Genomic DNA, 18,723 nt, shown 5'->3' with positions numbered 1-18,723 from the left:
AGCTTGCTTGAACAACGGTAAACAATATCAACCTTACTTATACCAAAGCACAGCAAGTGAACAAGAGAATGTAACCAGAAGTAAGTAAGGCGTATGTATGATGAGAAATATGTCTCTCATCACAGACCAGTGAGTAATCTTCATGCAAGGGGTACATTCCCAATACAAAATTATGATTAATTTGTTCGACCTAAATATACCGATTTAAATCCATGTTATGTACTTTGTTAATTAATAATTCGCTGGTTTCAAATAACGTCAATGGCAAGTTGTATAGGTACCTGGCTCTTCTCCATCGTGCTGGATCTCAAACTATGCTGCTTATAATAGCCGTGTATTACTGTATTGCAAGGATACATTCCAAAACCAGGCCAGACTTTGATGTACCCCTACAGGTGCTCTGTCCTGGGGGCAGGGCTAATCGCCGACCACACTGTTCCCCTGTCCAGCGCACGACAGTTTGTTTACAGGACAGGATATTTAGTCAAGTTCATCTTTCAAGATGTTCCTATGTATTGGGGCAATTCATTCCGGACAGGGTATGTTTAGAGGCGTAAGTCCATCATTGGCCTTTGAAAAGGTATGTTTGAGGTCGCCCCAGATCAATAGGTGTTGCACGAAAGAGGCGATCGTATATCGCCCCCTGATTGGACGTATCTCTTCAGCTGTTTACACTCCCTATCTGAACAGCAATGAGTAATGGAGCATTTCAGCGTAAGGCGTAGAGGATTGAACGTATTTGTATTCAGTTCAGGCAGAGCTTGGAAAACGTCTTGGGGATCAAAGAATAGGCCTTATCCCCATTTATATACAACTGGACACACGCCTACGAGGGCGATGGGTAGGGGGTCGGATGTTAAGTATGAAATGTCATTTACTTCAACATATTATTACTATGGCAAACGTATGAAGTAGGTCAGAAGTGTTCATTCATTACCAACGTGTTATCATGGCCATACTATAAAAGAAAGGTTTGATTATAAAGTAAATATTAACATCAATCATTCTCTCGCATATGAAGGTGTATATTTCAGATCGTGCGCCCCTTTTAAGATTAAAAATATACTATTATGCATTCCATAGTTTTTTGGCTCATATCAATATTGAAATATAGTTTTGATTTTTTTTTCTTCAATTATTTACACCTTTATCTGCAAATAACACGACAGAGGCATGTAAATTGGTCACCTGAAAATATAACCAATGGCTTACGTGGTACATTAAAAGCACATTTTTTACCAGACTTTGAGTCAGTGATGCTTCAAACTTGGAATATCCTCCACGCGTTTACAATAAAACATGTTGGAAGCTCCGCTTAAGCCTTGGAAGCTTGAACAAAAGCCATACGAAGTGACGGTCATATACGAGATGGTTTACATGTACCCCTCATGCTAGGTAGATAATAATATATAGTATGGGTTATCTATGAGATCAAAATGAGATCATACATTAAGTAAATACGATTAATTCTTTCATATTCATGAGAATTCCTTGTCGAAAGAAGAGTCGATATTACGATTCCGATTAGGCCGTGAGCACGTGTTTGCGTTTCCTGCCCCAACGGTGGCACCTGCCAAAGACACATGCAAACGCAAGTCAGTTTATTGCTCACTTGTGAAAAAAAACAGGACGAAAGAGAGAATTGAATCGGATATGATTTGTTGTCATCAATGCGTCGAAGTTGGAATTTTACCTCTCATGTCGGTCATAAAACTTATAGAAAACTGTACAAGTAGCCTTGAATATTGTCACCTTGGTCACACAACTTCTGGAAACGAATTGTATACCTCTCTTTGAAATCATTGCAGAGATCTTCGTATGCTCAATTGTTGACTGTAGGTTTTGTCCCTCTGTATCCTTATGCTCAGATCTAGCTGTGAAACAGGAAAGGCGACCTCACTGATCTTCTCTACTTCATTTTCAGGTTGGAAGGGGAGTGGCTATTTGAGATTTTTTGAAGGACGTTAGAAGATCGATATATCAGAAGCAGACGTAACGTCTGGTGTCAGTTATCTTCTGGTGACTTACCCAATCCGAGCAGAAGTACAGATATCCATAATCACAAAGGACAATAGCTGCAGGGAAAGGAGCACAAGTGGCACCCGGGGGAAAGCCCACTCCTTCTTCATGTCTTTCCCCGAATTTCTCCAGATATTGCTTCCTCAGTAAACTAAGGAATATATTCGGTTCCATTTTGAACAGAGTCCCTTGAACATCTGAATATGGATATATCGCATACAAGTATATATGGTCATTATGTTCTGTCACAATAGACCCACGTGGGTCCTCCCATTTGTGAGAACTCCCAGTTGTGAGACACATTAATTAATGGTTCAGTGCACACAGGTGGTGCTTCCCCATCCCTACGATGAAAGTGGGAACAGCCCTGTTGCTGAAGAGTACCCGCAGGAGGCATAGTTCATTAATGAGTTAATTAACACAGAAGACATTGTTCGTTGAAGAGCATTTATTGTTTTCAATAGATACTGAAATACTGAAAAAGATTATCGTGAACTGGTGATATATTCTACTTGTTGAAGGCCTGCCATAATGGTGATCGGAAAGAGCAGTCAAAGGTTAATAAATACATTTGGATTAATTATAGTTACAACAGTTATTGCTAGATTTTTCAAACACGTAAATCTGAGTAGGTAAATTAATTTCTCTTTCCAATGATCACGAAGTTACCTACACAAAGTGTTTATTTTTTAAAGCCGTTTATCTGAGTAGGTTAATTACTTTATCTTTTAGAGTTTCATTAAGTTACCTCCACAAGATTCAGTTAAATAGCTAATCCATAATTAGCTAAGGTTAATCCATTCTATCAGATAGGGGAGTAAGGCGTGTTTTCTTTGATAATTACCTACTCCACTGTCTCACAACTGGGAGTCTCACAACTGGGTGTTCTCACAAATGGGAGTAGACCGCGAAGAGAATACTGTACCCTGTATGTGTATTGAATAACTCTTGCCACACACATAACCAAAGGCACGGTGTTGCTGTATGAACATCTCCCACACGCCGGGGTGTTGTCTTGCTATATCTCTCTAAGGCCGTGTATGATCAAAATCCGATGTTTTATTCAAGATAATGCTTAACTGTCATTGTGGGGTCATATATCTTCCATTAATGTCGACACCATTGTCACACCTATCTCCCGCACATGTGCTCCCAGAATGTTGATGAGTGTTTGATTGTCTCCGTGGCCCATGACGGGATGTTTTCCATGTAGTGTCCCGCGCTAGTGTACTCGCTAACACCTGGTTCAAATGAATTAAACCTTCACAATGCTTGTAGTAAATCCTTTGGACTTGTGATATTTTTGCATTTCTAAGCTCAAAGGTCCATCACATGTGTCAGGGGAAGACTCCGCAGTGTTCTCCTTAGAAGATGTTTTATTGAATAATTAGTCATTGTTCAAAGAAGCATATGAAGAATAAAATACATTCATACATTGTTGGAAATCTACATCAAACGGAGCATATTCATAATTCATTATCCAAGGGATTCCTTTTCTCAGTGTTTATTGAAATAAGTCAGAGTAATACACATTAATGCAATAAAAGTGAATCGGTTCTCAACTTGCATGGAGCACATCAGAACGTTCCCTAATTATGATTACTTGAGTACCGGATCTCAAATCTTTACCTTTGTCAGTGTGTTATAACTGCCTCTACATCTGCACAACTTCCACAAAACATTTATGCTGAAACAAAATTCCTTCATTGAATAAAGATAATTCTTACACTTAAGGCTTTTCGTCTAGACCAGGAAGCCTATTAAATGTTATAAAACTACATAGCACCTTGATGCGATTGCTACAGAAGTGTTATCAGATAACGGTAGCTGTTTCCTTGGATAAAACCGTCAGATATGTGGTTTGAATTTCCCGAACGTATCTAGAACGTTCTCAGTTACCTTTCTGATCGCTGCGGTAACCCTATATTTGGTCTTGATAGTATCTCCAACTACGCTAGAAAACAAGGACACTTTTGATAAAGAAAAAAGACATTGCACAGCAAATAATAGCTGCGTACAGCCGAGCAGCAGTTTTAATAGCCTGGGAACGTTATTGTTGTCACATAGTAAAGTAAAGACTTCTGAAAGGGTGTGGTAGATGTTTCTTTCTCTTTTGTCGACCTCTGTCTTATAAGGAAAACCTTTGCTCATTTTCTTTGTCCAATAATGTGATCAGTAACTCATCACTTGGTTAGTACTTAATGCCACGCAGGATGTCCTGTGTGTAACAGAGTGCGTGAGTACTTTTGCGACAAACGCGGAGGTAAGTACATGACGTGTTTCTATATTTGCAGACATGTACATCTCATGTAATTCTTCTTGCACACATAATATAGCGGTACATACTGTATATCGTAAGTAGGGGTGGGTATTGCTGAGAATTTTCATATTGCGATATATTGCGATGCAAAAGCATGTATTACAATATATTGCATGAAGTAAAAACTACTTATAATCGAGGTAATGCTTGATTTATAGAGCAAATACACAGCAAAATCACTATGCTTGATTAAGCTTTAATAACAACTTTTATTCATGATTAAAAATAAAAATGGGAATAATATTTGGCACAAATGAAAAAAGGAAATATCCAGAGATTTCCGAGTGTTACGAAGTTTTCCGAATGCAAGTAAAAATACCGGTTTTCGATCAGCGTATCTCAATACGTATCGTTTTCATGTCTGAACCGGTAAATACGGGTAAACCGGTTATATTGCGCAGCCCTAATCGTAAGTCACGGCACAGTAATTGTATGCCCATTTGCCACAATCTTGTAGTTACAATAGATAAGGAAGTGTTTATCACACACTGGAACGTATTAAGTATAAGTTAATGAGTTGCTCTTAGGCGATACCTGATATTAGAGGGGCGATCAACTTAAAGCCATTTCAAACTGTACAACTCACATGAATTCAGTAGCATGTATTAAATCATCTCTTGGGATTATTTTCAGAGTCAGGGGCCTCGATCTAATTGTTACACTTCTTACATTCTCGGCTAATAGAATCAGAATCAGTGAATAATTGAGAGTGATTAGTTTGTGATGTTGACGTGTATATTCAAAGATTATCAACAATACATCTCTTGATACCAGAAATTACCTCAATACCGACAACAGCTCATCAGCGTCCCTACACAGTGAACGCCATATTCTTTCAAAACAGTCCCGTATCCCAGGAGCTCGGCGTGCATGGCACAATAATAAATGGTAATATTTGCTAAACACGTTGCATTAGTTTATTGTAGTACTTATCACATTGTCATCCCGCCTGTGTTTATTGTCCGTTTTTATTGCATTGATATTATGATACATTAGGCTACATTAGGATGTATAGCGATATACACTGCTGCCACAGTGATGGATAGGCCTTCTGTTGTAGTCGTTTAATGGACAATATAAGCCCATGCTTTAAACTGTAAAACACACAATACATACACTACATTGTAAAGAGGGCAGGGCGATTTAGCAGAACAATAAGACCAAACATAGACAACACACAGTTCCACGCAACGAGCTGTCCTGGTTTTTATTCTCGACACCGAGTGTCCTGTTCACGACAATGTTTTACCTTTGCTGCGCAATGAAGTGTGTTTGCGAAATATATTGTTATAATTCTGGGTCTTGTGTACAGCAGACGAAACTTTATTATTATTATTTATTTATATAGCGCACATATCCACGCAACTGGTGCATGCTCAAGGCGCTGGTATTTTTCCATCGATCATTGGATGTCAATCTCAACGGCACATCGTATTATCAATCTCATCTCCCTGGGGAGTATACAACTCTTGCTGCCACTAGGCGCAGCGAGTTATTGTTGCTTTCTCATCCTAACGAGGTACCCATTCACAGCTGGGTGGACTGGGACACATAGTCACAGTACTTTGTCCAAGTTTACCTATGAAACGTCATCATACCAATCAGTCACTACAATAAGATATGGTTATTAAACCGATCATCGTTTGGAAATGTTATTCTTGTGATGTTGATCCTTGCCTCTATGTGTGTGTATGTACAGCTCAGCAATCAACAACATCCTAGTGTTATGCTGGCGTCATGTATGTATCGAGTCCATAATGTGAGTGTGCGATAACTTTCGATGAAAAGATCTAGAGAATCTGCTTGAAGGCGTCAACTCTGCGGGTTCAGTTGATTTCGCCTACAGTGTTAAGCAACGCAACTATATGCAAGAGTGATTGATTTATATTATTTCAAGTTGACCCCTCCGTTTAAGTTGTAGACTCGACCAACACACACAATAAATATGATGCAATAACAGAGTAGGCGATACATATGTATTTAAACATGATGTTACGAGTTGATTCCAAGGATGAATCTAAATAGTTAACCATAAATCAGTATGTACGAGAACTAAGTGTAAAACCAACAAACAATGTAATATATTAAACAATTGTATTAAAAATCAACCAAGTTCAAAAATCAAAACAAAGCAATACAAAGCTATCCTTATGGCAGTGGAAACTAGGGCGGCAATACAAACTGAACGGTAATATAATACAAGGGAATTGATTATAGCAACAAACACATGTACAGTGATGGTAACATCCAGGAGCAGTAATTCAACGAAGTTAAATTTTACTTAAGCGAGATATAATGATCAATACAGACAATGCTGGTCTTTTGGTGACTTGAGATGTAATGGGAGATGAGAGGTAAGAGTTAACTCCCGTTATGCGCCTGAGAAGAAAATAGATGCTTTAACATTCCACAATACTCTCTGAGGCCGATGATTCTGGAATAAGTTCCTTATATCACGCTTCTTTGAGTGGCATTTTTAGAAGTTGGGAAGTACAATACAGAACAAACTTTATGGATAACAACTTATTCTTTTTCTTGAAATGATCAATGATAAATAAACGTCGGTCATGCTCATGTTACGGCTCATGTGTTTTTTTTCAAGAAAGACTGTGGCAATGAGGAGGCCTATGTGAGTTCGTTAAGTTCTATTTACCTTCAATTCCGACGCTTATGCATGCTGCAGTTCTTTGGTTTTCACAAAAGTATACACTCCCTCCTCTCCAGAAAAGGAATCACGAATAATAGAATATTTCTTAGAAACCTTCTATATGATGTTGCTTTGCTCTTCCTAATAACCGTATCTTACTAGTAATATCACTGTATACTTCCCGACACTTCTCCAGCGTTGGCGTTGATTCGTGTAAGCAGTTGCGACATTTTCCAAAGGTGAATACGTAACCAGATAATGCAGGATTCAAGTATATCAAACGTTTATTTCTTTTTGTCGGTGATGTTTTGGGGCATATGCTAATACCATTTTCATCATTATCCTTGATGTAGAGATGAGATGAGTACCTCATGAAAGGGTCACTGGAAGAAGCTAAGCATGTCCGGATGCATAAAAATGGTACCAATGTTTGTTTATTTTGAACAGCAGCTGCCCCGTCAAACCGTAGGCCCAATTTCATTTAAGTCTGTATGGGTTTGTGTCAAGCTTGTCATCCTATTATCAGATTTACTGGAAGCGTGACACACGAGTGTACTACACCCGGATTGATTTGCCCAGTAGATGAGTCTATATATTCACTACCCGATGATAACGCACCTGGCCCATCCTGTATCTTTAAGGCGTGTGTATAAGTGATGACAACACACCTGTGACAAATGATATGACTTTAATTATACTCGCTACACTGATACGGATGGTTGACGAGATGCCAGAACATCCGACGCATCACTAACTTGCATACAGTACATATCAGGGCTGATTAATGAACACCTGTATTCCAACTCCCACTCTCTTGTGATCACACACTCAGTTGTGCTGGTGTCTCCACACATTTAGCCGCGAATACCTGCAACCTTGCTGGTGCGGCGTAAAATATTTTTTCACTCACTCACTCACTCGACACATTTAACTTTCTTCATCCGTAGTCTACCACAGCATCATCTGACGTCCTCGTCAATCACAGTGTACTAGTATCCTCCCATTACGCAGACAGGCAGCTCCCAGACGCCTTAAAACAAACAACATTTACCGTTCAGTGAACATATTAGCTACTACCTGTGACCTACATATTATAATGAAGAATAAAAACAGAAGAAAAACCTAAGCTATATTATTTAATTTGAAAGATGGCCGAAAAGACATTAATTTAAATTCTGTTTGCTGTAATATAAACACACTTGATTTTCATAAACATTTGGGTATAACCCTCTGGTCTAACCGGAGTTGGCATCATCGAATCGAAAACATTGTTAAATAGACATCTAAAATGGTTAGAGCATTTCGGAAATTAAAGTTTCTACTAAATGGAACAACATTGGCAAATGTATATGTATTAAATCCCATTTCGTGAGTCATTTGCATTGATACAAGTGAAATATTGATTACATCGTTATCGCAAACACACTCACTCGTTCTACTTCGAAAGAGAACAAAGTTCTATTTAGCATCAAATATAAAATTATGTTTGTGATCACTTATGCAACAATTACCAAATAAAGGTTACAATAAATTTGTACAGTTGGTACACGTGGTCACCTTAAAGATGTTCACTTTGATGGATGTTGGTTATGTTTGAACCTCTCCTTCGTATCATGCTGACGTCCTATTAGCATGGGTCCTTCACGGCCCGCCAACACTTCAGCTAGGCTATTCACGGATGTGGGTGACTGTAGGGGGCGGGTTTAAGCTCTTCTATTGCTGTATTCTCACGTTCAGCGACTCATCTCGCTTATTATGGGATCTCAGATAAGAGTTTTTCTTATTCGCGTTCTCAGATAAGGGTTGATTTCTGTCAGGGAAAATACTTGAAATTCTGCCCAGCTGGAGAGAAAGAATTTCTTTGATTGAGGTACACCTCCGGGCAGATTCTCATCGCCTTGATCTTAATAAACATAAGGGATTTATGCCGTACTTGTGTAAGGCTTTTATCTTGTTTGTAGGACGTTTGAAGTTAATCAGGTAAATACATATTTCCTGAGATATTTTACGCAGAGGTGACAAACCTATCGATTGTGTCGCATATACCCGTCAAAGGGGTTTAGGGGTGAGCATTTATCAAATGAATACTTACTGCGCAGTGTAAATATTCAGAAAAATATTGCGTTTTTTTTCTTTTCTTTGTGAGGTGGGATTAGGTTGTGGTGCATGGAAATACCGATGACAATGGAATCTTAGTGTTGTTAGAAACTTTTGGTTCGCACTTTGTAACGGACTAATGTCATAATACCCGCATATTTTCTCACCGTATTTTCCTGAGTACTTTGAATATCCCAGACTGTGAGGATATACAATGATTGCTTTGTTTGGTCAATCATATATTCATGACTTACTTTTATGTTGACTTAACGCTTCTTTTCCAACATCGATTGTTTTCACATAAAATGATAATGTGACACATATTACGCCCGACTCACATAGACGTGCACATTTACTCGCGGTACTCGTGATCATATAGTTGATCAATGCGCTGAACGCCGGCGTAAAAACATAAACTATTCATATTGTAAAAATGACATACGTACACGATTGTATGCTTGTGTAAATAGTACAATTTCACACGTGGATTATCACGGCTGGTCAGAAGGAATGACCAACCAGTCGGAACAGCATGAATCACCCTATTAATGACCAATGGTTCCTGTTACGTAAAGGGAGGATAGCATTCACATACTTCACTGTGAACCAGTGATGGTTCTCCCGACATGGAGTATCAGCTGGAATACCTCTAGAATGAGTGAGGTGTGTCATCAACGACTCATCTGACGTCATACAGCCAGACAATAGACATTATTTCTCATCTGTCTGAGCAAGTGAATGAGTGAGTGAGGGAGTAGGGGTTTAAATAATGCACTTCTCTCAATAATACTAACTATCAGGCCTCAGGGAAGTTACCATATAACTCATTAAAATAAATTACATATTTAGATTACAATATTAAATCAAAAGTTTCGAATGAATTAATGCCACGTTGCATTAAATAGTCTCTCGCGCCCACTATCGGCAAAACATTATCTCAAGCGAACCCCACAGAGTTATGTCCCTTGCAGCGCTCTTTACGAATATCCTACGCATAACTTGAAACCAGTTCCGCAAACACCGCGTGCAACAGTTTTCGATGTACGGAGCAATTGTTTACATTCATATATGGCAAGATTAGTGTTCTCTGTTTGGGAACTGTTAACCTCAAAGTTTCAATTATCGATTGCAGACAAGTCGTAAGGGATAATAAGTGAGTGAACATGCACCAATATGTATAATATATGCCAAAATATTGTCGAAAATGTGTGTAATTGTGCCTTTAATTTTGTCATTCGTTTTTGCCTGGAATAGAGGAAATCGTCATGCCACGACTGTGTGCCGCCAACAGAAACATCGCCATAGGCCGCCATGAATGTGGGGAGTCGCATTCTGCAGTTGCCGACATTTCAACGTTCATCAGAGGACCATATCTCGCCTTTGGGATCCTTTCCTGTAGACTAATCCCGCCCAAGTTTGCCCGAGAAGCGGCCGTCCAGGGTTACCACCCAAGCCCAGGACCGCTACATCTGGGCTGCTCACTTGCGTCATCGTCTTGCCACAGTCGTGGAGACTGCACAACAAATACCTGGTTTGAGAAGCATTTCCGACCAAACCGTCACGAATTGATTGCGTGAAGTGTGGATACGACAAAGATGGCCAGTTGTCGCACCCATTTTTTGCGGTGGTGTCGTAGAGTCCGGAACTGGAACCTTAGAAACTGGAGGCGAGTCTGGTTCAGTGATGAATCACGATTTCTTCTTCACCGGCGAGATGGAAGACAACGAGTTTACCGTTTTGCTCCTAATTGCATTCGATAGGTCGACAGATTCGATGGAGACAGTGTCATGGTGTGGGGTGAAATATCCAGCACACAAAGATCTGATTAAGTGGTGGTTCAGGGGAATTTGACAGCAAATCGGTACATCAAAGCAGTCCTTGCACGTCACATGCTTCCGATTATCGACCGACAGAGGGAGTTGTTCCACCATGATAATGCTTCTTCACATACACCACGCGTCACAGTCCGCTAACTTGCCAATTCTAACGTCAATGTCTTACAATGACCTTCCCAATCACCAGATATAAACCCGAGAGAACACCGATGTCATGAACTCAATCGACGTGTACGTCAACGTCAAAACATGCCTCAGACACTTTCACGCCATCGCATTGCAGGAACGGTTGGAAAGAATTCCGCAAGAGTGACTGTGTTGACTTATCCAGTCTGCGCCCAAAAACTGTTCCAAGCAGTAATTACTGACAATGGTGGCCATACAAAGTACTATCTTTAACGCCACATTGTGGACTCAAATAAACAGAAAGACAACAATGAAGGCTAGTGCTGTGTTGGCGAATCGTTTGTCTATAGACGTGTGAATTCACTCAATTGTCACCTTTTTACCATTGAAATTACATGAAATAATTGCTCTTTAACTAATTCTTCTAAACATTATGGGTTCATTTTTATTATTTTTTTTAATTTTGTAATAACAGATCTACAGATCTAACGAAGACGAGAAGAGACGATTATGAATACCCCTCAGTGCGGTACAAGAGGTATCTCAATTATGCACGTTGTCATCTGGCTAAGTACAGAGAGCCTGAGAGGAGACACATTTAGTAAGAATAGGCATCCAGAATTCAGTGTTAATATTACCACATCAACAAGGTCCGCTTTGTCTGTTGTCCCGCATGTCATGGGAAAGTACAGATAGGGTGTCGCGCCTCATTATAGTTCGTCGGTAGCCTCGTAACAACCTGCATACAACTGTACTGTTTGATAACATTGGCATGCTGTTGGATAATGTGTACATGTCTTGAACCCACAGAAATACTTTGTCATCGCGATGCCCTATTACAAACATTACCGACACAATGGATGTTCTGTTGGCGAACACGGTTTAGTCCACCCAGAGCGTTTATTGAAGTAAAATAAATTGAATCGTAACAACAGGACTTTGTATTCAAATTATTTGCACACATTAATTTTCTTCGGTTGGTGTAAAGAAAATGCTCTATTATTGATAGCGCACCACCGAAGGGCGATTGTAAGCGTATTTTATGTGAACCTTTTAGATGAGGATGTGGTCGGAGTTGTAATGCATTTTCAGACACGGAGCAGTAGGTGGGTTTGTATGATTGTTTTTAAAAAAAATAGTTTTGTAATATCCATCATGGGAAAGAGAGTGTTTGATCCATAACTCTAATTAAATAACCACACAAAAGCGATATTTGAATTTGAAGTCTTCATATCTGTTTGTTGTTGTTCAACTCATTGTCGCGTTGGTGTCCATGGTCTGGTGTCCACGGTCTGGTGTCCGGTCTGGTGTCCACGGTTTGGTGTCCACGGTCAGGTGTCCGGTATGGTGTCCACGGTCTGGTGTCCACGGTATGTTGTCCGGTCTGGTGTCCGGTTTGGTGTCCACGGTCTGGTGTCCGGTATGGTGTCCAGGGTCTGGTGTCCACGGTTTGGTGTCCACGGTCTGGTGTCCGGTCTGGTGTCCAGGGTCTGGTGTCCACGGTTTGATGTCCACGGTCTGGTGTCCACGGTCTGGTGTCCACGGTTTGGTGTCCACGGTCTGGTGTCCACGGTATGTTGTCCGGTCTGGTGTCCACGGTCTGGTGTCCGGTCTGGTGATCGTAATTCGCTGTCAAAAGGGACGTGACGAAGACAAGTGACAAAAGCGTTCGCTCGTGTCACCACAAGCATGGGTTTGGGACACAACACGTGAAGTTATTATTCTGTGACCTCAGTGTTGACTTTGCTTGCAGCAATCAGCAATCCACAATGCACTCACCCATACCCTTAAACTGTACCTCAGTCAGTGAGTCACTCACTCGCTCACTTACCTACTGAAAGGGTGTTGCCTGTTATACCAGTGGAGTCACAGTTCAGCAAAGTGGTGGATTACCTACTTGAATCACACGTGCTCACACGTGTACCTACTCGAGCCCTCCCGCTACATGTAGAGGTCAGCATACATCACTCATTCAGCTCACAATCACTTGCATTAGTAATCTGAACAGGTATCGAAAGTTATGTAACGTCTTCCCAGTCCTGTCCAGAAAGAACCTTCCTCTTTCTGTCTGCAGCACTTAGTATTTATCTCCAGCCATTACAACGTTAATGTACAGGAACAAGGAGTACACCGCCACCGTTACAAGTCTTGGTAAAGCTGTTAACGGGACAATACAATACGTGACGTGTAATACAACTTGTCTTTAACTAATTAATGCATCAGCACAGTCAGATTGCGAATTTGGATTCTACGTGCAAAATATAACGTGAAAGTTTTACGAACGTTTAGAGATAACATCTGTTTATACTTGCTTAAGCAACGTGTGTCGACATGTTGGTGATGGTTTATCGCCTTTGTTGTAGAATCAGTAGAATCCTTGATACTTAGAGTCTTCATTGGAACCTTCCATTGTCTCTTAAAGAGTGAGTGGGTGAGTTTAGTTTTACGCTGCTTAAATATTCCAGTAATATCACGGCGGGAGATATCAGAAATGGGCTTCACACATTGTACCCATTTGGGGAATCGAACCCGGGCCTTCGGCGTGACGAGGGAACGCTTAAACCACAAGGCTACCCCACCAACCCGCCTCGTAAAGCGAATAAACTGCGGGACAATGAAACCTGATGAATATGTCGCGCTTACAAGCATACTATTAGATGCATAATAATATAATTATTATTACCACAACGATATTGTGATTGAGAGGAGCACTGTATGAAATTCTCGCCAATTCGCCAAACCTTTTTCGGCCATGGGCGAGATATTTTAATATCGCTCTAAATTAGCCGAATCAAGTCACAATGAGTTACATTTTATATCATGGTACTTATTCATTTGCAACCTCCAAAACATGAATTCCTAGCGAAATTAAACATTCCCGCCCATGGGTGGCCCATGGACGAGGTAGTTTAAAGTTTGAGTTTTCGAAAAGAATATTTTGTATTTTTACATTCTTAGCATATATTCATGACAACTGCATGTTGAATTTGGTTAAATCCTTTGTTACAAAATGGCCACCGTGCGGAGTTTTTCTTCACTTTGGTTTCGAGAATTTAATTTCACGGGTTTACGATATTATGATTGAAAGGAGCACTGTATGAAATGAATGGGCTATATTGTTAGAATAAGAGTGTACGTTGTGACCCTGAGGCCAACGTACAGAGAAGATGATAATAGTCGGTCGGGAGTGGTGGGACTTGTCTTTGAATAATCGACGATACCCTATATGAAATACTTTATTTCAGGTAATATACAGGACGCCTGCCCATTACAACATAGATAAACTAATTTGAAGATATGGTATATATGCATAGCTACATTTTGTATTGTACCAATATTGTAACTGGACATTAGAAGTGCAAACTGTTGCCTTAACGCATGCTGTATACTGTAAATCAACAAACTAATGCGTGTATTAAATAATGCGAGTGCAACCCTCAAAACGAAAATGCGTGCATTTTATTAATGCGGGGAGGCAAATCAGGAAATGGTTGACCAGAATGACTATACATGTACTCACTAAAGACTACACTCACAACTTTGGGAAATACTATGCTAGTATTTAATCCGACTCTAGTGTAAACATCTTAATTCCCCGAACACATGGGCGTATATATTTTTGCTATGTATTTCTGTCTAATGCCCCTTAAAGATTTACAGATCAGACAAACGGTTGTAACGGTGATAACATTGTTCAGGAGACACTGCTGACCTAAAGGTTCAGGGGAGAAATCTATCACTAATTGTACCAACAAGAAACATATTACTAAGCAATCGAAAATACAGCAGAATCTGTCAAAACTGGAATTCTGTGAGACCGGGATCTTAGACCGGTTTAGATATCCATCCTTGTACGCGAGGTTACAACATGAGATAAATGAATGGGGAAACAGGACTTCGAAAAAAATATTATGATTTGTCATGAATACATTTGAGACCTTAAATGTAGTTGGTTATTGACAACATGTCGTCACTGTTCTCGACTCCCGGAGTGAACTTAACAAAGAGACACTGCCTACTCCACGGATGGAATGTTTTCGTCGGTTACACATCAAACGCCAGTGTCGTCCCTCTGTCTTCTACGTTATGACACGTGAGCTACTGTATATCTATCAACTGTCGTTCTGGTAATTACGAGCTTTAATATTTACCGAAACTTTATAAAAACGCACACGGTAATGATACAGAATCAGGTAATAGGTCATTTGCATTGTTGGAAAGCAGTCAACGTTTTGAAGATAATTTAACCCCTGGGTAGAAGGAAGCAAAGGAATTGAAACGTTGATGTTTAAATTATTCATTGCACTAATTCAACTGTCTGCCGTTTGATATACGTTTTACAATAATTATAAGCTGTCGATAAATGCTTGTAAGGAATTGAGTGTTTGAATACGTTATATGTATGTTTGATTGTATCAGCGCTTTGAATTATCTACCCTCATATTCCATATGTCGTGGGACAACTGGGAACTGTAGTGGCCCATTTGTTACAGTGGCCGATCATCACGTCATCCACCCAGGTTCAATTCTCTAACATGGCATTACACAAGCCCAAGCGTCTGGTGACAACCACAATAGCTCAATCACTGGCTACATTCATCTAATACTTTGAATGAAGAGGTTAGTGAGTATACTGTTGGCAATATTGCTTGACTGTAGATATGCTACTCAGTGGTCGGTGTAGGTTACCGTGAACGGTCATGTTAAGAACTGTTATCGGGTCAAGACGTAGCCTGACTCCGTGGATGACCGTTGCACATAATATCCATCTTTGTATTTTAAGAATCCACTGTTTTACGACCGCTGTCACATGGCTGGAGTTCAGGCAGATAGAAATAGTCCTGTGTAAGTTCAGGGTTCTGCTCAACCTACTGACACCTTTCATGTAACGTTCATAAATTGTACTCGGACTACATAAGAAATCTGTTATTCTCTAGTGTTGACGTTTTGAACAAAAGGGTGTGAATCTTTTTCCGCTTGAAACATGTGAAATAAAATACACTGACGGTGAAAGTAGCTTTACCAGTTTATGGATGAAATTGCAAAAAACAACAAACAATATTAATGATGATAATGAATACACAGGTTCTAACCAACTCAATGCAAAAACCTATCAATAATCACAATAATTTCCCCAAAAAGGGACACGCGGTTTGTTGCAGATAATGCGAAAATGTGAGAAGCATAGCAATTATCATTTGATAGAACCTGTTGTTGCTGTACCGGATGCAACTTTACGGACAGATTGGGCAGATATCAGAGAGACCATGAACAATGCATCACAACTGAATCCAATCCTACAGCGAAGTCATCATGACTCGGGGTGTATGTTTAGTCGACATGCAGTTAGTCGACATACAGGCCTCGAGGAATACGAGCCTATAGACCATACAGAGAACAGTTATTACCAGCGCACCAACGTCGTCTGAGATAGAACTTGGCTCGGACTGTACGTCGTTGACAGCGACGTGACTGGCATAGGGATGTATTCATTGATGAAATCCAATTCTAACTGTTTAGAGCTGATGGACGGCAGCGTCTTTACAGCTGAAGCTGAGAACGAACGGCAGCTAGCTGCGTTCAGGGGGGTCCAGCCCTACAGTGGATTGCGTGGAGGAAGTTGTGTACAGGGGACAACACCACTGATCTTCGTTAATGGAAATATGACAGCTCAGTGCACGACATTCTTCGTCTGATTGTCCAAACATGTCTCCAGCTTTAGCTGTCCTTTGTCCGTATGACAACGCCAGACCCCATACAGCCCGAATTGTACAGAATTTCCTTGAAACCAGCAACGTGATAGTATCGGCATGGCCTGCAGGCTCCCCAGACACGTACCCCTCATCAAAGGCCCGGGTTCGATTCCTCACATGGGTACAATGTGTGAAGCCCATTTCTGGTATCCCCCGCCTTGATATTGCTGGCATATTGCTAAAACAGCGTAAAACACAACTTGTTCCCTCATGTATCGATGTGAACAAATCATGACAAGAACTGGTCCAGGCCCTCCAAGAAGATTTGCAACGTATGACCCCAAGTGACGTCAACAGGCGACTGACATTTTGTCGGAGATGCGTTGCATGTCTCATAACAGTCACTGTCTGATCATACAGACTTATTGGTGGGGTGTATCAATGAACCTGATCAATGTTCCCATTGTCCATTTCGTTAAAAGCTTGATTGTGCTTTCCCATCTGAATTCAGGCAACCATTATCAACTGCGCTATGATTCCGTCGATTTCTTGGCGATTTTTATTCTTACAATACATATTTTATCATGCAACTACCGTTCGTGGCTTTTAAACTAAACTAGCGAGCAAAATAAAGTATAACACTAAACCCGCGAAGACCGACAAATACTCTCCACCTACGTAAACGTTCCCATCGACAATGACGGGTTTGAATCATAGTGTCAGGATATGGACTGTGTCCAGACGACTACGTGATCGAGGGATCAGGTGTCGGCGACCTCTTCGTGGCGTCCAGTTGACTGCTCAACCCTTTTGTTTTGGACACTCATGATGTCTTACACTTGACTTTGTTTTGTTTACAATATTACTTTAACAATGAACTTCATTTATAATAGTCATGATTCGTACCAAACTATTAAACTTTATTTCACTCAAATACGGTGTGCAGTTTCTATTTTCTGTCGGCTCAAAATCGGTGTTATACTTTCTTTTGCTCGCTAGTTTATATACAGTTAAAAGTTTAAATATTTTTTGACAAGTAACATATATATTTGACAAAATGGTGACTATCGTCCTATACACTACTCAGTTTGTCGCGAACTACGGTCAGACCACCTATGTATGATGTTTCGCTTATAACACTGACTGAGTTTGGTTTTACGCCGCTTTTAGCAATATTCCAGCAACATCACGGCGGGGGACACCAGAAATGGGCTTCACACATTGTACCCCTGTGGGGATTCGAACCCGGGATCTTCGGCGTGAAGAGCCAACGCTTTAACCACTGGGCTACCCCACCTCCCCTCGCTTATAACAACCAAACGTTACGTTTGTGTGTCGGTTGCAACAACTGCATTTACTAATATAGTAACATGTGGATCCGAGAGATATACCGAACAGCTCCTCATAGACATAAATCTATGTGGCGTGGCGTCTTATTGTCGCCCCTGTCGCCGTCCGTAAACACTTAGTGAACTTTGTTACAGTGTACGTATAATGAATGCTAAGCTGCATTGAGCTGCAGTGAACATGAACATCTAACATTCAGGTATTAACAGTATACCCCTATGTAACTGACTATGCAGGTTTTGTTGATGGTAAGTATATTTAACAGTGCGCTTGCGTGCGTGTGTGTGCGGGCGTGTTAGTGTAAAGTAGAGGTAACTACAAAGATTGAATGCTATATTGTCTATGTGCAAATAAACCATTTTGTAGTAGACTTAAGGAATAAACGCAAATACATAAAATCGACTAGTAGGTCACACAAGGTCAGGCCATTACCGTCCCTGGACATCGCAAACATGTGACCAACTAGACAGGCAGCGTGAACACAACACCGTTCACAAACACTGTTATTTTAGCATTATTGACCGCTATTCTTCATGATGTTATTTTTCCGGGACGGTTGTCGCCTGAGGTGTATTGTTGATATCCCCATGGTGCCAGTGTTAATGGGGAGGGGTCGTGAGCAGACAGATTGGGGGACCT

This window comes from Haliotis rubra, unplaced genomic scaffold (genome assembly GCF_003918875.1).
Source record: "Haliotis rubra isolate DU_JTF1 unplaced genomic scaffold, ASM391887v1 Scf760, whole genome shotgun sequence".
Classification (NCBI taxonomy): Eukaryota; Metazoa; Mollusca; class Gastropoda; order Lepetellida; family Haliotidae; genus Haliotis; species Haliotis rubra.
The sequence above is the reverse complement of the archived record's forward strand: the minus strand, read 5'-3'. Positions refer to the sequence as shown.